Source organism: Dama dama, chromosome 8, assembly GCF_033118175.1.
Source record: "Dama dama isolate Ldn47 chromosome 8, ASM3311817v1, whole genome shotgun sequence".
Taxonomy (NCBI): domain Eukaryota; kingdom Metazoa; phylum Chordata; class Mammalia; order Artiodactyla; family Cervidae; genus Dama; species Dama dama.
The window spans coordinates 26,132,900-26,155,199 of record NC_083688.1 but is presented as its reverse complement, the minus strand read 5'-3'; positions in this window follow the sequence as shown (position 1 = coordinate 26,155,199).

The following is a 22,300-nucleotide window of genomic DNA, read 5'->3' as shown; positions in this document are numbered from 1 at the left end:
CTAAAAGTAGAGACAATAACAATACAATAAACAAAGACTTATTGTGAGGATTAAATGAGATACTCATGAAAGCAATGCACACAGAGCTTCTATTACTTCTATGGCAGTTACCATAAAGATGGTGATCATGAGGATGAGGATTTATTAAGAAACTCTTTCTCCACCCTCGAGGGAGAGAGACAAAAAAATGCTTACTTCAACTTCCATGAAATGATCACACTTGGGGAGATTAAAGCCAAGGAAGTCCAAAGATAACCCTGGCCAAAACACCCTCACATTATACTATCTTTGTAGAGTGCCAGGTTTACTGAGGACCCATCAAGAAGGGGATCATGTACATTAGCACTAGTCTGGAGAGTTATACCCCAGAGCATTAATTTTTGCTTTCAGGGACACCCAATCATAGAAAATCCTTTTGTCTTTTACAACTTCAGATATGTCTATGTCAATTTACTAACAGTTGTTCATTGCTAATAGGTTATGAGGAAAGGATAATGAAAGTTAACAAAACAAGCAAAACAGCACAACTATCTAAACTTGACCCTGGCCTGCTATTTACATGTCCAGTCTCAGTTCATTTGCTCTGCCCTGTCTTTTGAACCTATCAATGTGTGGGTGCACATAGCAAAAGGGAGTTTATTGATGTTATTAATTCAGTCCTGAATATGCATTGGAAGGACTGATGTTGAAGCTGAAACTCCAATACTTTGGCCACCTGACGCAAAGAACTGACTCATTTGAAAAGACCCTGATGCTGGGAAAGATTGAAGGTGAGAGGAGAAGGGGATGACAGAGGATGAGATGGTTGGATGTCATAGCGGACTCAATGGACATGAGTTTGAGTAAGCTCCGGGAGTTGGTGATGGACAGGGAGGCCTGGCACGCTGTAGTCCATGGGGTCACAAAGAGTTGGGCATGACTGAACTGAACTGAGCTCAACTCAACTCAACTGAAGTAAGAAGATTGCTCTGGATTATCGAAATGGACTCAATGTAATCTCAAGGGTCCTTAAAAGAGGGAGGTGAGGAGGTCAAAGAAAATTACCATATGTAACAATGGAAGTGAGTAATTGGAACAAAGCAAGGAAGGGGCCATGAGCGAACTAATACAGGAAGTTTATAGAAACTGAAAAAGATAAGGGAATAGGTTCTCTTTGAAGTCTCCAGAAGGAGTGCAGCCTAACACCTTGGTTTTAAATTTCAGATGACCAGAACTATAAGAAAATAAATGTGTGTTGTTTTAAGCCACTAAGCATGTGGTAATTTGTTAGAGAAGCAATAGAGAATTAATACAAGATCTATCTTTATTATGTATATATCAATAAATTGTTCTTTCTTTTTTTTTAGTTGCTGAGTAGTATTCCAAGGTGTGAAGGTGCTGCACAATTTGTTTAACCATTTACCTGTTGAAGGACATCTGAGTTATTTTCACTTATTAAATATTATGAATAAACCTGCTATGAACATTTGTATACAGGCTTTTGAGTAAATATAAATTTTCATTTCTCTTCAATGAATATTCAAGAATGTAATTTTTAGGTTATAATTTAAGTACATGTTTAGCTTCATAAGACAACAAAATTTTCCTCCTACTAATTTTTCTGAGGTAACCAATTTGAAAGGTACCATAAGACTAGACTAAAATGCTTTTGACTACTTTCACTCTTACATACAGGTTGAGCCCCAGAGTTGCAGAAGCAGGAAGCAGGATCCAATTTCAATATAATACTTAACTAAGTATATAGTTGCTAACTATTTCAGATACAGTATAGAAGAGGGTGGACAAAAAGGAACCTCTAATATTGCTAAAAATAAGATTCCTCCCAAAGACCAAGAACTGGGGTCTAACCAAGGAACTATTTTACTTCTCTGTAGAACAGAGGAACCTCATAATAACTGCTTAGCATGATTTGAATCAAGATTGCTGGGAGAAATATCAATAACCTCAGATATGCTGATGACACCACCCTTATGGCAGAAAGTGAAGAGGAACTAAAAAGCCTCTTGATGAAAGTGAAAGAGGAGAGTGAAAAAGTTGGCTTAAAGCTTGACATTCAGAAAACTAAGATCATGGCATCTGGTCTCATCACTTTATAGGAAATAGGTGGGGAAGCAGTGGAAACTGTGTCAGACTTTATTTTTTTGGGCTCCAAAATCACTGCAGATGGTGACTACAGTCATGAAATTAAAAGACGCTTGCTCCTTGGAAGGAAAGTTATGACCAACCTAGATAGCATATTAAAAAGCAGAGACATTGCATTGCCAACAAATGTCCATCTAGTCAAGGCTATGGTTTTTCCAGTGTTCATATATGGATGTGAGAGTTGGACTGTGAAGAAAGCTGAGCACCGAAAAATTGATGTTTTTGAACTGTGGTGCTGAAGAAGACTCTTGAGAGTCCCTTGGACTTCAAGAAGATCCAACCAGTCCATCCTAAAGGAGATAAGTCCTGGGTGTTCATTGGAAGGACTGATGCTGAAGCTGAAACTCGAATACTTTGCCACCTCATGCAAAGAGTTGATTCATTGGAGAAGACCCTAATGCTGGGAGGGATTGGGGGCAGGAGGAGAAGGGGAAGACAGAGGATGAGATGGCTGGATGACATCACTGACTCAATGGACATGAGTTTGAGTAAACTCTAGGAGTTGGTGATGGACAAGGAGGCCTGGCGTGCTGCAGTTCATGGGGTCGCAAAGAGTCGGACACGACTGAGTGACTGAACTGAACTGAACTGAAAAGAAGACTCTTGACAACTAACTGCTAGATGTTGAAAACATCTAGCCCTGCCTCTAGACTCAATCCCTCAAAGCCCACAAACTTGAGACAAATGAAACTTATTACCATCGAACAAGACTACTTGATGTTTGCCTAATCCTTTTTCCTTATCATTGTCTTCTGGACTTTGCGTACATTGTTTCCTCTACCTAGAAGAGCCTTCTTTTTCATCTCTTAGTGCTTAGAACAGGAGTAGAAATGCCTGTCTGAAAACTACTGTAACTATAAAAACAACGTGCCTGACTTTCAGTATTTGACTTCTCCTTGATAAATTTCATATGTACCATTCAAAAAATATAAGTATTGGGGGAGGGTGTTCACTCTTTGAAATATCGCATACTTAGAAATATTTCTCTCATATAGAGTTATCCACCATCATAAAATAAAATACTTTTCTTTATGGAAAAGATTGATGACAATTTTGTTTAATAGGTTACATTTTTATTTTACATCAATTTTATGCTGGTTTTTATGCTAAAATTAAAAAAAAAAATAAAACACTTAAGTCATTCTTCTTGCTGTAAAGGAATTCACAACACATTCCAGTACCTATAAAATGAAAATGATGCAGAATTATAGAGTTAGGCCACAGAAGAAAAGTACTGAAATTTTAACATATTCAATTATCCAGAAAAGCAAATCCGTTTTGGTTTTGCTAATAGCATTGAAATTTGCATGCCACTCTTTTAATTAAAGCAGTTGAGAACACATGTTGTTCACTTCCTGTCTATATATTTCCTCTGGGAACAAGGCAAACTTTATGATAAAGCATAATACAAATAATTTATATGTAAAACGATAAACCCAATTCTCTAACCTAGAATTTTTCAGATGAAGTACTTTCAGATCACTGTCTGAGAGTCTCCCTGGGGACGAGAGCAGTGCTGGTTAAATTACTGATTCCTGGGACTCATCTCAGACCTACACATGAATTTCCAATGGGGAGACATTTTTCAGAAACTACTTGGGTAATCTTTATATACACTAATTTTGGAAATCAGTTCTCCAACAGCAGAAGTCAATGCACAATAAATTACTGGTAGGGGGGATGGGGGCAGACTTCTGAGGCGTATACTCAGAACCCAAAGGAAAGAATAAGAGCTATTCCCAAGATCTCTCTCTGTGACCTGCCAGGTGCCCAAAGAGTGTGAAAACTTTCAATGCATTTCCCTTTAGACACTGTGATATGAATTCTCTCCTCCTCTAGAATCATGGCCCAAAAAGAGAATGATAATTCATACAGCCACAAATGAGTCGAATATCTCTACCTAGTCTGGGACTAGAAAAAGGGGAGTTTTGAGAGTTTTGCTTTTTGCTTACTGTAGCTTGCAAGAAACAGGTGTGTGCTTGGAGCTGAGTCCAGTGGCTTCCTCCTTTGAAGAAATCTTACTTCTCCTTCTCATTTTCTTTACATAGCTAGAAAGGAGAGAGGGTAGTGAAAATATCAAAAGAAGGAAAAGGGGAAAGGAAAGGAAAAGACAAGGCAAGCAATGATATGGAGTAGGTTGCAAAGACTCCCTCAAGGACATAGCATTGAAGCTGATGAAAATTCTCATCCATACCACAAACATTCTATCCACTCTGGGAAGTGGTAGAGCAGCATTAAAGAGACTATGATCATCCATTTTCCCACCCAGTAAGTCTCCCTTATAAGAAGAGATGCATTCATAAAAGAATTTTCAAATGTGGTTTCTCTTAAAATAAAAAGACGCTTTTAGATTGTCAAAGCATCACCTTGCTCCATTTCACTGAGCCATTGATATATGTGCACACTGGAAATAAACTTGGGGGAGGAAAAAAAAATAACTTTGCTTGTTTTTCAATGAATTTATATTGAATTTTCTACCATCTTCCTCTCAGTTTCATTTCCATGACTACAAAAGTGTTGCTATCCTAGTCAGGTAACCCGTGGAAAAAAATACACTCTCAAATTTCAGTTACATTGCAAAGCTTTGATTTTTCATATCATGGACCACTGAGGGATGCAAATCTAGTATGATTCTATTTCTAGCTTAGAAATGGTTGATCAAGGCAGGAAAAGAGTACAAGAAGAAACACGTACTATGTCTTCAAGTGTCTACCCAGAAATGAAATGCATTTCATTGGCTAAGGTGTCACTTGACTTCAAGAGAGAAGGTAGTATAATACAACTATCTTCTAGAAGGAAGAAAGTGAGGACTATTTGATTACTATTAATGACAAGCCCCAGTAAATTTAATATCTTCCTTTGCCAAGAAAATAAATTCCCACCATGAAGCACTTTTAATTTTCCTTCTTCTTATTTTTAATTTCCCTTAGGTAATGAGCCATTGATAGACATGTTACATTCAGACATCCTATGATTGTTTTTGTGTTTGGTTCACCATTCTTGTGACAGTGCATATCAATATCTCCTATTACAACTGTGGTTTTGTAAAATATTCTTTGCATTTCTTTATCATGCTTAGTAGATTGTGCCCTCATAAGTAGAGCAGGAGTTAGTCATGTGAAGACAGAAGACAGTTTTCAGAGTAAAGGAGTGAATCCTAGACATAGAAAAAATCAGCATTCAAGCAGGTTGACTAGAAACGTGGGGCCTGAGCCAAGAATTATAAGCAATAGCTTTTTGCTTGATGGGTGATAGAATTGGCCAAAGAATGGTAAGAAACCAAACTAGAGGCTTAGGTAGAAGCTGGGTCATGGTGTTCCTTTCATGTCTTTCTTATTCTTGAGATGATTATGATGCTGAAGAAGAAAATTAAAGGCAATAACTCTGTCACAAAAATGTTTGGTAAATGACATGATCATTAAAGTCATCTTGAAAGAAAACAAAGAACATGTTCAAACAAAATGACTTTAACCTCAGTTATGGAGCCACTGATATTATGGAAATTACTACTGGTATGTGGTTATGTTGCCCTAGAAGCACTAAATAGTATGATCTGGTGGAAAGAGTAGACACATAAAAATTCATGCCCTATTCTGACTTTTGTCATTAAGTAGTTCCATAGCTTTAGATAGCCCAGATAACCTTTGTGTCTTAGCTTCTTCATAAATAAGACTGATGTTTTTATAGGTTTTTTTTATTGAATGCTTAAGGTTATGACATAAAGAGTGTGGAAAGGTCCCATGAAAAATAAAATAAAAATTAGCATAAATAATCAAGGTATTCTTGATCCCCATGATAAAAAATTCATAGGACATGCCATCAATATTGAAAGTAATAAAAATCTAACATTTAGTTTGGTCCTTCTGTACTGTTGAAATATTCTATTAGATTTTTTACAGTAAACTCAATCAAGACTATAATCAATTCCTTAATAAAAAATGTAATATTTAAAGATCAAGCCTTTCAAAAATTAAATGTAAACCAGAGCAAATTTTAAACAATTCTTTAAGACATACATATGTATATGTGATTTATGTAAAAGTCTTTCATCATTACTGGTTTCATTTAAAACCTTTTCAAAATAATTAGGATGATCACTTTTGACACTGGAATATGTCATTTTGTAAACTATTGCAATTTTCCATTAATTATAACTGTTGACCCTTTGACCAATTAGAATATTTCTTATCAGTTTAATTATTTCTCAAGGATTCCATTTATTTTGTCAATAACCAAGATAAATGCCATCAGTCATGAACTTTTATGTGTCATTTAATGAAAGTTATGCTAATCTGAAAGTTAAATCCCTTTTGAATTTTGTCTTCAAGATGCTCAATTGTACCTCTCAATGAGAATCTTGGGAACCAAAAGTACCAAGAAGTGTGTGTGTTATGTAAATCAAGGTGGAATAATCAGATCTCTCTATAAAATCCAATGTACTGATTAGGATAAGGCTTTGCTTAACTTTTAAAACAAAATACATTCAACATGTATATTTGTTGTTGTTCAATGGCTATGTCTTGTCCAGCTCTTTGTGACTCCATGCACTGCAGCACCCCAGGCTCCTATGTCCTTCATTATGTGCCAGAGTTTGCTCAAATTCATGTCCACTGAGTTGGTGATGCTATCCAACTATCTCATCCACTTCTTCCCATTCTCCTTTTGCCTTCCATTTTTCCCAGCATTAGTGTCTTTTCCAATGAGTCAGCTCTACACATCAGGTGGGCAAACTATTGGAGTTTCAGCTTCAGCATCAGTCTTTCCAATGAATATTCAGGATTGTTTTCCTTTAGGATTGACTGGTTTGATCTCCTTGCTATCCCAGGGACTCTCAAGAGTCTTCTCCAGCACTACAGTTCAAAAGCATCAATTTTTTGGTGCTCAGTCTTCTTTACGGTCCAACTCTCACAACCATACATGACTACTGAGAAAACCATAGCTGTGAATATACAGACCTTTGCTGTCCAAATGATGTCTCTGCTTTTTAATACTGTCTATGTTCATCATAGCTTTCTTTCCAAGGAGCAAGCATCTCTTAATTTCATAGCTACAGTCCCCATGATCAATGATTTTGGAGTCCAAGAAAAGAAAATCTGTCGCTGATGCCACTTTTCCCCCTTCTGTTTGTAATGAAGCGATGGGACTGGATGCCATGATCTTAGTTTTTTGAATAAAAGTTGAAATTTTAGCCAACTTTTTCACCCTCCTCTTTCACCTTCATCAAGAGGCTCTTTAGTTCCTCTTCACTTTCTGCCATTAGAGTGGTATCATCTGCGTATCTGAGGTTGTTGATATTTCTCTTGGTAATCTTGATTCCAGCTTGTGATTCACTCAGCCCAGCATTTCACATGGTATACCTCCCATCCCTCATGGGAATCTGCTGTCCTAGTGTTTAGTAATATAGATTAGATTGGGTTGTTGTAGGACTTCATAGAGATGGACTCATAATTCTTTTGACTCTGGTATCTTTTGCTTTCACTTAGCATAATGTTCTCAAGATTAATCAATGTATTTTTATGCATCAGTAGTCTATGTTTTTTCATTACTCAAATGGTACTCCTTTGTGTGAATATGTCATATGTTTTATAGCATTTGAGTTATTTTCTATTTTGTCTATCATTAATAATGCTGCTGTGAACATTCTATAAAGGGATTTTTGTGGATGCATATTTATGTTTCCCTTAGGTAAGTGTTTAGGAGGAATGGCTGGATTATATCTAAATCAAGATGGTTATAACATTTCACATTTCAACTAGAAACACCTCATTCTAGTTGCTCCATACCCTAACAGCATTTGGTGCTATAAGTGAAGTGACATCTTGTTTTGTGGTAGCTTTAATTTGCATTTCCCTTTTCATATGCTTATTAGCCATTTTTGCATCTTTTGTGATGCTCTGATTCAAGCCTTATTTACAACTTTTTAAATTGTGTAGCTGTGCTATGACTGAGTTTTAGAGAGTTTATAAAAGATATTCTGAATATAAGGCCTTTTTTAGATATGTGTTGCAAATAGTTCCCTCAGTATGAGTATTATCTTTTATATTTTCTTAATACTGTTGCAATGTTTTTGATGAGAAGGTTTTTTTTTTTTTTAATTTGGTAAAGTCTAGTTGTCAACTTTTATTTTTTATAGCTAGTAATTTTTATGTCTTCCACTAACATTCTTTCCTTCATATCAGGTTGTAAAGACATATCAAGTTGTAAAGATTCTCTTGTGTTTTTGAAAAGCTTTATCATACTAGTTCTTACACTTAGATCTGTGATGTACCTTGAGAAAATTTATTTGATGTAAGTTAAAGATCAGTGTTCAGACTTTTCCATTCATTTATCTAGTCATTCCAGTATTATTTGATGAAAAAATATTTTTCCACACTTAACTGACCTAAAACCTTGCTGACAATCAATTGACTTTATATTTGTGAATTTATTTCCAGACTTTACTCTCTTTCATTGGCTTATTGATTTACTCACATGTCCAAAACAATTGTCATTGTAACTTTATGGTAAACCTTGAATTTAGGTGGTGTGAATCCTCCATTTTTTTTTAATTTTTATTTTCCCAGATTATTTTGACTTCCTAGGTCCTTTGTATTTCCATATAGATTTTATAATTAACTGGCCAAACAATAAAAATTTCTGCTGGAGTTTTGATATTGCATTAAATACGACTAGCTTGGTGATAATCAGTATATCAACTCTTTATCATATGGGGTTCCCAGATCCATGTACACACTAGTTGGGACAGACTTCTGTAGTCTTCCAATCCTGTATACACTCTCTCTCATCTCTGTACACCCAGATCCATGTACACACAGTCTTCCAGTCCTGTATACACTCTCTCTCGTCTCTGTACACCCAGATCCATGTACACACAGTCTTCCAGTCCTGTATACACTCTCTCTCATCTCTGTACACCCAGATCTATGTACACACAGTCTTCCAGTCCTGTATACACTCTCTCTCATCTCTGTACACCCAGATCCATGTACACACAGTCTTCCAGTCTTGTATACACTCCCTCTCATCTCTGCTAAGCTCTCAGTTCTACAGCAAACACTTTGTCCTTGGCCGTTGGGACTCAGTTCTCATCTGTGTAGGCACTGCCCAACTCTCAGCCACTGGAAACTTCCATGCCTACCCTGGGTCATGCTGTTTCCTTAGTTTCATCCCCTTTGGCACCATGTTTCACTGTTTCCATCCCTAATGTAGTCAAGTGCGTGCATGTGTGCTAAGTTGCTTCAGTTACACCCAACTTTTTTGACTCTATGGACTGTAGCCTGCCAGGCTCTTCTCTCCATGGATGGGATTCTCCAGGCAACAATACTGGAGTGAGTTGCCATGTCCAGGGGATATAGGCAAGTAACATTTTTTTTCCCTGAAAGATCACAATCCTATGTTGCCTGTTGTCTAACATACTGAAATAACTGCCACAGAATATATCCAATTTTATGATTGCTTAAGGTGAGAAGGCTAGTCTGGTATCAGCTGCATCATCATGGCAAGTAGCAGAATTATTGCAACTTACAGTTTTAGTCAGACAAATTGTTGCTGTTGTTCAGTCTCTGAGTTGTGTCTGAAAAATGAACAAATAATGAATGTGAAATTTCTGAATTTCCAAAGGAAATACTGTATACCTCTGTAGCCAGGAGAAGCAAAGGAGTAAATCTCCATAGTTAAAAAAAAAAAAAAAATGGATTTTAGATATAGAACTGCAAACTGGAGTCATGCAATTAAAAAAGTGAGAGAGAGAGGGAGTTAAAGTGCTCCATTTTAAAATTATGAAGCGTCAAGACTATGATCAGATATTATTGCCAAGGAATCAGTGGGTCTCAAGCATGTATGAAAATGTCATTATATTCCTTGAATATCCATCTCTCTAGGGGAGAATTCCATAGACTCTATAGTCCATGGGGTCACTAAGAGTCAGACCTGACTAAGCAACTTTCGCAGAGGACCATCGTTGGCATCACCGACTCAATGCACATGAGTTTGAGTAGGCTCCGGGAGTTGTTGATGGACAGGGAAGCCTGGCGTGCTGCAGTCCATGGGGTCACAAGGAGTCGGACATGACTGAGCGACTGAACTGAACTCAGGGGACCATCACTTGCTTTTGGATGGAAGGGCATGCCTCAGCCTGCTAGGACTTCCAGTAACTGAAATTTCAGTAGGGTTTCTATTTATGGATACTTTCTCAAAATGTTTCATGCCCAATTATCTAGGTAATTCTGGATCCTTTTTTATGAGGTTATTTTTCCAGATAATGGAATAAAAATTGTAATCTTAAACTAGAATTAATTGAGTGGCCTTTTTATCTTCAACATTTCTCAGAAAACTTCCATGTTTAATTTGAGGAACACAAGAATCTTATGCTAATTTTCACTTCTACTAACAAAAAAAAGGGTTTAAAATATATTCATAAATTAAACTGCAACCATCATCTATATCATAAAAGAAAATACAATATCCAATTCTACAAATGGCAAATGAACCGGTTTATAATTTTTGTCTTAGTTTGTCTCCCAGAAGCTGACTCAAGGAGCAGAGGAAATTCCTTCTCTGTAATTCTGATTTTGGTTATGCATTATTATAGCTCCTTAAGAATATAAAAGACCTGTACATAGTATAACTGGGGCTTGCTTTTCTCATATGTTTAGTAACATAAAAGATTAGTAAATTTTCCTGATATATTCATTCATCTATTGAGAATTTAAATCACATTAGGAATCCCTGCTTTCAATTAAATTTCATTCCCTATGCCCTGCAAACACCAGGAAGGAAAATATTGGACAAAAGAAAAGTTATGAGCCAAGAATGTAATCTCAATGTGTCTCATTATTCCATAGTTTTTAGTATCTTTCCCCTCTTTTGTGCCTTAGAGACTGTAGTCAAGTTACATTTACACTTGCAATCTTATGGTCTCTTTTAGATTTGTAGTTAGACCTGCTTTTTCAAAAATTGTGCTCACTCTGCAGTCATATATATTTATAGTGCTCTGGAGTCTAACTCCTACTAGAGGCATTAAATGTATAGACTCAGGTCATAGCCCAGACCATGTTGTCTGAGGTATAGAATGCACAAAAATATTTGGTCATTTTGGCTTGTTTTTGAACATGTACTCATTGGCTAAAATCTCAGCAAACCTGATCTCAAGTCAAAAGATGAAAAATAAGGTTGATTCTCTCCCTATGTGAGTCCATACTACTCATTCTTAAGAAATGTTAATGAAAGTGTCAGGGCTGGAAATTGGATGGAATCAAGTTTAGATATTTAGACAATTTTAATGTAATTTTTAAAACTGAAATCCCTATAAACATTTTATTTTAGAATATAGTTAGATTTACAGAAAAGTTACAAAAACCATAGAGGTACTGCATACCCCACTTCCCCCTATTATTAACATGTTGCCTTAGTATGGCACGTGCTTAGTCACTCAGTCATGTCCTACTCTTTGCAACACCTTGGACTGTAGCCTGCCAGGCTCCTCTGTCCATAGGGATTCTCCAGGAAAGAATACTGGAGTGGGTTGCCATGCCCTACTCCAGGGAATCTTTCCAACCCAAGGCTCGAATCCAGGTATCCTGTATTGCAGGCAGATACTTAGTATGGTAAGGATGTCACAATTAACGAACCAGTGTGTATACATCATTATTAATTGGAGTTTGTACTTTAGGTAAACTTCTTGAGATTTTACCTAATGTCCTTTTGTTGTACCAGGTTCCCACACGACAGTTCCTTTAGTTATATTTTCTCCTTAGGCTTTTCGTGACAATGGCAGTTTCTCAGATTTTCCTTGTTTTAGGTGGCCTTGGTGGTTTAAGGAGCACATGTCAGATACTTTGAAGACTGTCCCTCAAGGGCTTTTGTCTCATGCTTTTCTCATGATTAGACTATTCTCGGGAGTTTTTGGAAGGAAGACGATGGAGCTTAAATGTCACTCTCATCACATCAGATCAAGGGTATGTACTAGACTACCAATATGAGTTATCACTAGTGATGTAGATCTTGATCACTTGCTCAGTTATGTCAGGCTTCTCCACTTTAAGGTCACTTTCTTTCCCTCTCTTTCAAAACTGTCTGGTTTGAAAGGATGTCACTATGTCCAGCCTGCACTTAAGTAGTAGGATGTTATTCTCCACTTCCTGGCAGGCAGAGTATCTACACAAATAACTCGAAAGTCTTATCCACGGGAGATTAGTCTGGTCTTTCCCAGTTGTTTATTCAGTAATTTATATCAGTACAGACTCATGGGTATTTATTTATACTTGGGCTATAGTCAAATACTACTTTATTTCATTGCTTGAATTATTCTGGTTTGTCCATTGGGAGGTCTTTAAGTTGACTCCTGTGTATGCTTGACATACCCCCATCATTGAAGTGTTATTGCTTTTCATTTTGTTGTTGTTGTTGTAGTTGCTGAAATGTAGTAGAGAAAAGAAATGTTAGAAAAACATCCAAGTGAATAAAGATGTTGGAAAAATTTATGTATGGGTGAATTTTTTTCCGGGTATGGGAATTTCATTATGAAACCAACAATAGATTGCCCTTGCAATGGTTCCAACAATACCAAAAATGATGACATTTCCAGGAAATGCAAGTTTTTAAAAATATTGGTAAGAAACAGAGTAAGGAATGACTCCATGTTCCTGAGCTTTGAGGCGACCCTCTGTACCTCTTCAGCTAACTGTCTCATCAAAACATGGTATGTACCGATAAAATGTTCATTAGGCTGATCTCTATGAGATATGATATAATAAAGGACTGTATGCAAAGTGTTATGGGGGCTCTGAGAGGAGGTAATATTTTTCCATCTTGAAGGCAGATTCAAAAATTCAGCTGTACGTAAATAGCACCTGCTTGGAAACAGGCAAAAGACTGCCTGAGGTGTTCAACCAACAGTAGGAATTTGTTTACAGAATGGAGAAGGGTTCTTTGCAAAGAAGGGGCATTTTTTGGGTGTTTGTTTTTTGCTTTGTTTTAGCTCAAGGCTCTGGGATTAATTATGCACACAATTCCTGTCATCTTTATTCCATTCTATTAGATCAGCACTGATAGTTTAAGAAGAGAAAGTCATCTTCATGATCCTTAGTATCTTGCACTATGAAAAGTGCCTTTACTCTTTTCCAGGCAGATTGAAATGCATAATTTTCCACCCAAATGGAGAAGAGGAGCAACAAGGATTATTCAAAACAGTGACTAAATCCCATTTCCTTCTCTAATTAGTCTGGGTTTAAGGATGTGGAGAGAGAAATGCAATGATTCCCAAAGAACTGGCACTGTTTCAAGTGCTTTGAGAGATAGGAAAGGAATATGAAATATGTTCCAGGTATGACATTAACAGTTTGCCAATTGGAAGGTAAGATTAATACACTTGAAATGATAATTAATGGCTAATTTGTGTGGTAGTGCCCACCTGCCGACTGTGGTAGCTAATTAATTGTGGATTTCTTTTTTAATATGCTTGTGACTCATAATAGGAAAGTTATAACAATTTGAAAAGAAGACAAGCTACTTTCTTTGTTTGAGAATAAGAGGCTGACTTGTGAATCATTGTTTGCTTTTTCTCCTTAGCATGGCCATTGTTGATATGAACTGTATACAGTGTGGTATGCTTCAAGACGTATTCTCCAAACTAGGTCTTCAACCCAGTTGATATTCTTGAATATTTGTGATAAAGATATATACAATGGAATACTACTCAGCCATATAAAAAAGAAGCAATATGGATTTGCTTAGAGATTTCCTTACTAAATCAGACAGAAAAAGACAAAAAATTCATTATGTTACTTTCATGTGAATCTGAAATATGATACAAATGAACTTATTTATAAAGTAGAAACAAACTCACAGATGTAGAAGACAAATTTATGGTTTCCAAAGGGGAAAGGTGGGGCAGGGATAAATTAGAAGTTTGGAATTAGCATATATAAACAACTATATATAATATAGATAAACAATAAGGTCCTACTGTATAGTACAGGAAACTATATTAAATATTTTATAATAAACCATAAAGTAAAATTATCTGAAAGGAATATACACACACATATATATATACACTTATATGTATATGTTAGTATACATACATATGTATTTACGTGTAAGATTGAATCATTTTGCTATATACTAGAAACTAACAGAAAATTGTACATCAACTATACTTCAATTTAAAAAAAAGAGAGACAACTGATGTGGATACATAGCATCTGATACAATGTAGCCATTTTTTGTGGCATCTCCATACGTATACAGGCTTCCCTAGTGGCTCAGACCGTAAAGAGTCTGCCTGCAGTGCAGGAGACCCGGGTTCAATCCCTGGGTCAGGAAGGAACCCTGGAGAAGGAAATGGCAACCCACTCCAGTATCCTTGCCTGGAAAATCCCATGGATGGAGGAGCCTGGCAGGCTACAGTCCATGAGTTGCAAAGAGTTGGACACGAGTGAGTGACTTCACTTTCACTTTCCACAAGTATACACTGACTTTGCTGTCTTGCATGCTTTCAGGTGTGATGAAAGATCAACTGTTTCCCTTAAAATCACAGACATAGATGAGAGATGTGAGTGAGTAAAGCTTGCTACATCAGCTGTTAAGAAGATGCTCCATGAATACCTAGTATTCTGGGCTTCCCTGTAGCCCTTTCATTGGTGTCTGGTAAGACTCCCTTCCCCATTCCTCTCAATAAGTATGCCAAACTTTTTAAGTCTCACTAGCTCCCATTAGTTCCATGCACCAACCAACTCTCCACAGAAGAGAAAAACTAGAGCTGCCTGCTCCAACTCCCTCATCCCTCCACTTTTCTCTATAAAGGTTTCTGCAGTCCTACTCACCGTTTCCTTCTTTGTACATTTTCTCGGTGGAAAGTCCACCTGCCCTCCATCCAAAGTTAACATCTGTCTGTGACACTGTACCCTTGTGATGAGTAATCCCACTCTGTAGAATTCTGTTTCCTCATGGTTCATGTAGTGAACTCAGATCAAGTCTTGCCTCTTCTATGAAGCCTCCCACCTCAAACCTCTCAAAGGAGTGCAGACCCTTGACTACTCTTTCATCTTCCCATCATGTTGGTTGGTTCCTTATTGGACTGTCAGGTCCCCAAATGAGGAAACATATCTTGTTTTCTAGGTGAATGTTTCTCTGAAATTTTTATATTTATTATAATACTTAATAAAATTGTAATAAACTTTACTGTGGAAAGTTTAGAAAGCAGAATCACATATAAAGAAGAACATACAAACAATTATCAATACTCCACTTTACAGTGGTGATTGCTCTTCAATTTTGTAAATTTCCTTGTGGTCATTTTCCATCATCAAATGTATAGAAATAACATTCCATTTTCACATTAGTAAAATATATATAATTCTACATTCTCCTCTCATGGATTGGCATTTATCATAATCAGTTCCTTATAGCACTAAAAAACCTTCAAATATGGAATATCTCTTTCTATAGCTTAACATTTCAAGAACTTTTTGCAAATTTTTACATATATATATATAAAGATATGATGAAAGTGTTAGCTGTGCTTTGCAACCTTATGAACTGTAGCTTCAGGCTACTCTGTCCATGGAATTCTCCAGGCAAGAATACTGGAGTCTGTAGCCATTCCCTTCTCCAGAGTATCTTCCCAGCCCAGAGATCGAACCTTGGTCTCCTGCATTGCAGGCACATTTTTACTGTCTGAGCCACCAGGTGTCCTTATATATAAATATTGTCCACATCTTTCAGGATGTATTTCCCAAAAAAGCAATACTGGCTCAAAGGTATATACATCAGAGTATACCGTTAAATATATTTAAGATTCTTACTATATTTTGCCACATAGATTTCTAGGAGTTAGCACCAATTCATACTTTCATCTTTATCATGGGAAAATATCAGTCAGTGGCTACTTGTAAATTGATGACTATTTTGAAGTTTTTATAATATGATAGGAAAAATAGTATATGACTCTTGAATTAATAATGCTGCAAGTTTATCATATATTTTCAAGTTGTTTATATACCTGTCTCTCTGAATTATGTGTGCTAGGTTTATTTTTATTTTTTTATTATTTGTCTATCAGGATCTTGGTAATGAACTTTTTTTTTTTTTTGGTAATGAACTTTTTAAAATTAAAATATAAACCTTTATTTTATATTTTTAAAGTTTATGACATTTTTTATGTAGATATTTTTTCTTTTAGTTTACAGAAATCCACTTTGCTTCTTTTAATTTATCAAATACCTCTTTATCACGATTAAGTAAATACATAATTATATGTGAAGTCTGTATGGTTTAATTATTTGTGTTTATCTAGAATTTTCTTTGGAGAATGGTGCTAGATAGAATTCTAAATAAAGTGTTTTATTTTTATATAACTTAATGTTCATATTATCTATTAGAGAGATCATTTTTTAAGAATCTTTAGTATTTTGGTATTAAATATTTACCATGAAACTTATTTGCATCTTTAAAAGCTTGTTTGTATCTGTATGCACACCTCTATAAATTATAAATATAACTATATGCAATAAGTGCATATATAAATATTATACAATAGTATGTGTTTGTTGCACATTTACATATTCACAGTTTTGTGTGTATGTATATGTGCTTTCTGGGCTATCCATTCAATTTCATTGATCTAGTTTTTCCATAGTAACAAATTGTTTTAATTATTATATAGCTTTTTGTTCAGTCTAACATGAAGGAGATGATAAGCAATCAGACTCAAAATTTAAATTTTATAAATTGTAGGAATGATGGTTAGATGACACAGAAGTAGAGGAAAAAAATTAAGTGCATTAAGATAAAGGAAGAGGGTGATTTTAAATTTTACTCTTATACTGTGAAGTTACTCTCAATCTTATCAAGGTTGTATATTTATTATTTAAATATATGCATGTGTAGTTTTTTTTTTTTTTAAAGTTTGGACACAATTTGAAACTATTAACCTCTAGTTTTTCTTAACAGCAGCCGTATTTCCTGTCCTCCTGGATACTATTGTAGTCCTTATGTGAACTGTAGTTTCTTCTATTTTTTTTTTTTTTTTAATTTGGCTCAAGTGCACCTGTTCTTTTGGCCTTTGTAACTATAAAAGGGATATTTTTCATAAACACTTTTCATTGCCAGTACTGTAGGAAATGCAAATGTACCACATGGCATCTGCTTTGCAATTAATTGGTGATAAAAAAGAAGCAACAGCTTTATTATTATTTCTCCACTACTATTTCCTAAGACAAGACACGCTTCTTTACTTTCCATTGTGAGGATAATTCTCCACTGATCACCCTGACACTAGAAGAATTAAAAATGCCAACATTTAAATTCCCACTCTCTGCCCACTGAAGGAAAACAAAACCTGTTACATCACATATAGTCCATCATTTCTCTAGCCCATGAGTCAAGTTACAAGGTGAAGAATTATAGGATGGCATCTGAAATTATTATGACACAACATGAATCCTTACAAAGATATAATGAAATCCATAGCCATTACTGCTATTAAAAAGTTTAAATACAAACTAACTCTTAAACCATCTTTCTTGTTTGAGTTGACTTATGTTAATAAACATTAAGAATGATTCACATTTAACTCTGAGATCACTTTAGCTGGTTTCAATTGGTGAAAACTGAGAAATGTCAAATCAAAAGATTTACTTTATGGGTTGATCCATCAAGACAGCCTTATGATCCTTCTAGTTGGTGAGAGGAAGTCACTTGTTGGACTGAAAATATGCCATGTAAGATGAATGAAAGTGAGAGGAGGCAAAATCCTCTAGACTCTCAGCACTTTGTAAACACAAAACTGCATTCACACGAAAATGTTTGCTGTTTGCTGGAGCAAGGATTACCTCTTGGCCAATAAATTAAGCATCATAGTTTTATTCCCTTTTGTGTAAAATCAGCTAAGCATTTATGCAAAACACATGCCTTTACCTAGAGCATTGTGTTTATTGTTACAATGAAGACAGTTAAAATATAAGTATGAAGCCCACTACTTTGCTGTTTCCCATATTTTTATATTTTTTAGTGGGTGAACTGTCTAGTTTTGCTCCTTAATGTGATACTTTTCATTGTCTCATTCTATTCAGTAACTTTACATTGATTCAACATGAGAACTTTTAAGAGCTTTCCACAAGTTATTAATGGGATGAGAATGTCAAAACCACTAACAGAAGAACATGTTTTAAATGTTTTATTCCAATCTGTCACACCCATACTTTTTCACAGGTTTCTATTTTGTGTTAAAAATTATACCAGGGTCTGAAACTTGACATTCAGGTTACCAGGCTGTAAGAATTTTTGAGACAACAGTTTAAATAGTATGTTAGGTAATATGAGTTTTGTTCTTTAGTCAAATGTCATTGGTATATTTAGAATGATTTATTTCCCTTCAGCACTAGAGAATTTGAAGATTATATACTCTGGCAGCCATATTATGTGATAAATCCAAGTAAATTTACATAACATTTCATAACTTCCTAATAGGGGAAGGGAGTTTACAAAAGAATTAAAGGTCCTTAGATAGAAGGTGGTACAAATGATCATGTAAATTAGGTTTTGTAATAATCACATTTAGGGAAGATTTAATTGAACTTTGGAGGAGGGAGTCATTGTAGAAGAATGGAGAGACTGTGGAATTTAGCACATCATTTGTACTCAGCTCAGAAGCAAAATTTAAAACTGCAACAAAAACCAGCACATGGTAGCTGCTTCTATGTTCCCTTTTCTTTAGGACATTTTAGATGACATGCAATTTACTAGCAAAGAGTGATCTGTACTTGTCCATGAAAGTGAATCTCAGGATTAGTGATGTCAGCACCAGTACTGAAAATTCAGACATGAAATTCACAAGGGTTCATGACAGAACAAGACGTTTGGACATGACTCCAAATGCAGGTATTCCTGGGGTCTTCTTTCCAGATCCCCAGCTAATTTCTGATCTCAACCACTTCCCTGAGCTTCAGATAAAAATCGGTCACCACACACACAATTTCACTGAACATCAGAGGGGATATAGGCAGCTATGGAAAGACTGTAAATAGGACAGCAATCCAGCATGGACCCGATACCTTCCTGTTCTAAATGATAATACTTCTTAAAACACACATTTCCCTAAAATGTTCTACTTCATGTCACAACATTCTATATTCACAAATTTATACAAATGTGTAATTAAGTGGCTGAGGACTTCATTCATTTCTTCTTGAAACAAAATGTTGCCTGTTGTAGGCAAAGGAATAGTTGTTTTTTAACTGGTTTTCACAGATATTATTTTTAGAAAACAAAAAAGAGCATAGAAAATAAACTGCACTTTTTCTTTGGAAATAAAGCAGCAATTTCTTGGCAATATTTTATCTCATTCTAATATTATAAAATCTTTAAATTGTGATAAAAATTAGGATGGATTAGATAATCCATCCAGGAAGCCTCATCAACATTAAAGATGGAATGCTTAAAAGAAAATATACATGTAGTTAATAACAGAGACATAAACCAATTTGAAGAAAGGTATAACCTGAATAAAATTTATAATACAACACAAAAATTGAAAAACATTGTAATTACATGATCAGAAAGTAGTAATAATCTTATAATATAAAAGGCTCATATATTAAAAGAAATATTGATATAGATAATGAAAGTAAATGTGACAAAAATGCAAATGCTTAATTCACTAGAAATCAGATGAATGCAAATTAAAAAGTATATGGACCTTTTCAAATCCCCAGTGAGAATAGATGGTAGTTTTTAAAGATAGTATTAAAATCAAAGAATAAGAGAAACTCTATAATATGGACAATAAATTGTTTTACAAACTTTTGGAAGGTAATTTGGCAATGGAAAAACACATATTATCTAGTTATTCTGCTTCTAGAAAATTAACCCATGGCAAGTTGAGGTCACGTTGACATCCTTTTTGTAAAATATTGCTCATTGAAGATGTAATATTGAAAATAACCAGATTCTAAATGGGCCAAGAAGAGGATTGGAAACATTAGAGTACTTATATGACAGAATATATTACAAACAACTATGTCCTCAAAAGCATTAATACATTATTAAATGCATGTTTAAAAGTACTTCACATATACAACTTATTCAAAATTTTTTGTTGAAAACTGAAATATACATTATTTCAAAAAATTTCTTTTAGACTCTGGGTAATATGTGTTATGTCACTTCCATAAGTGGCTCAGATGGTAAAGAATCTGCCTGCAATGAGGGAGACTCTGGTTCGATCCCTGGGTCAGGAAGATCCCTTGGAGAAGGAAATGGCAATCCACTCCAGTATTCTTGCCTAGAGAAATCTATGAACAGAGGAGTCTAATGGGCTAGTAGCCCATGGGGTTGCAAAGAGTCAGACATGACTGAGTGACTACACTTTCACTTTCAATATATGTTATATATACCTGTGTATATGTATTTACAGATGTGTGTGTACAAATACACACACACATATACATATATATATATATATATATTTGTATGTACTGTTGTTCAGTCATTAACTTGTGTCTGATTCTTTGTGATCCCATGGACTGCAGCCCACCAGGCTCCTCTGTCCTCCACTATCTGCCAGAGTTTGCTCAAATTCATGTCCATTGAGTTGACAGTGCTATCTAAATGGCCTCATCCACAGCGTCCCTCTTCTCCTTTTGCCTTCAATCTTTCCCAGAATCAGAGTCTTTTCCAATGAGTCAGTTCTTCGCATCAGGAGGCAAAACTACTGGAGCTTCAGCATCAGTCCTTCCAATGAATATTCAGGGTTGATTTCCTGGTTTGATCTCCTCGCTGTCCAAAGCACTCTCAAATGTCTTCTCCAGTCCAAGGCACTCTCAAACGTCTTCTCCAGAACCACAGTTTGAAAGTATTAATTCTTCTGTGCTCAGCCTTCTTTATGGTCCAACTCTCACATCTGTACATAACTACTGAGAAAACCATAGTTGTGACTATATGGACCTTTGTCATCAAAGTGACATCTCTGATTCTTAATACATTATGTTTGTCATGGCTTTCCTTCCAAGGAGCAAGCATCTGTTAATTTCATGGCTAACATCACCATCCTCAGTGATTTTGGAGTCCAAGAATAGAAAATCTGTCACCCATGCCACTTTATCCCCTTCTATTTGCAAAGAAGTGATGGGACTGGATGCCATGATCTTTGTTTTTTGAATGTTGGAATTTTAGCCAACTTTTTCACCTTCCTCTTTCACCCTCATCAAGAGGCTCTTTAGTTCCTCTTCACTTTCTACCATTACAGTAGTATCATCTGCATATCTGAGGTTGCTGATATTTCTCCTGGTAATCTTGATTCCAGTTTTTGATTCATCGAGCCTGATATTTCACATGATGTACTCTGCATATAAATTAAATGAGCAGAGTGACAATATACAGCCTTGTCATACTCCTTGTCCAATTTTGAAACAGTCATTCCATGTCCAGTTATAACTGTTTTTGTTGTTGTTGTTGTTGTTGTTGTTGTTTTTACCTACATACAAGTTTCTCAGGAGACAGGTAAGGTGTTCTGATGTTCCCATCCCTTTAAGAGTTTTCCACAGTTTTTTTGTGATCCACACATCACAGGCTTTAGTGTAGACAATAGAGCAGAATTAGATGTTTTTTCTGGAATTCTCTTGCTTTCTCTATGATCCAATGAATGTGGGCAATTTGATCTCTGATACCTCTGCCTTTTCTAAACCCTACTTGCACATTGGAAGTTCTAGGATCACATACTGCTGAAGCCTAGCTTGAAGGATTTTGAGCATAACCTTACTTGCACGTGAAATGAGTACAACTGTATGGTAGTTTGAACATTCTTTGGCATTTTCCTTCTTTGGGATTTGAATGAAAACTGACCTCTTCCAATCTCATGGTTACTGCTGAGTTTTCCAAATTTGCTGATATATTGTGTGCAGCACTTCAAAAGCATCATCTTTTAGGATTTGAAATAGCTCAGCCAGAATTTCATCACCTCCACTTCCTAAGGCCCACTTTACTTCACATTCCAGGATATTTGGCTCTAGGTGAGTGATGACACCATCGTGGCTACAGGTCATTATGACCTATTTTGAATAGCTCTTCTGTGAATTCAAAAGACTAGAGATCACTTCAAGAAAAATGGATATATCAAGGGAACATTTCATGCAAGGATATATATGATAAAGGACAGAAA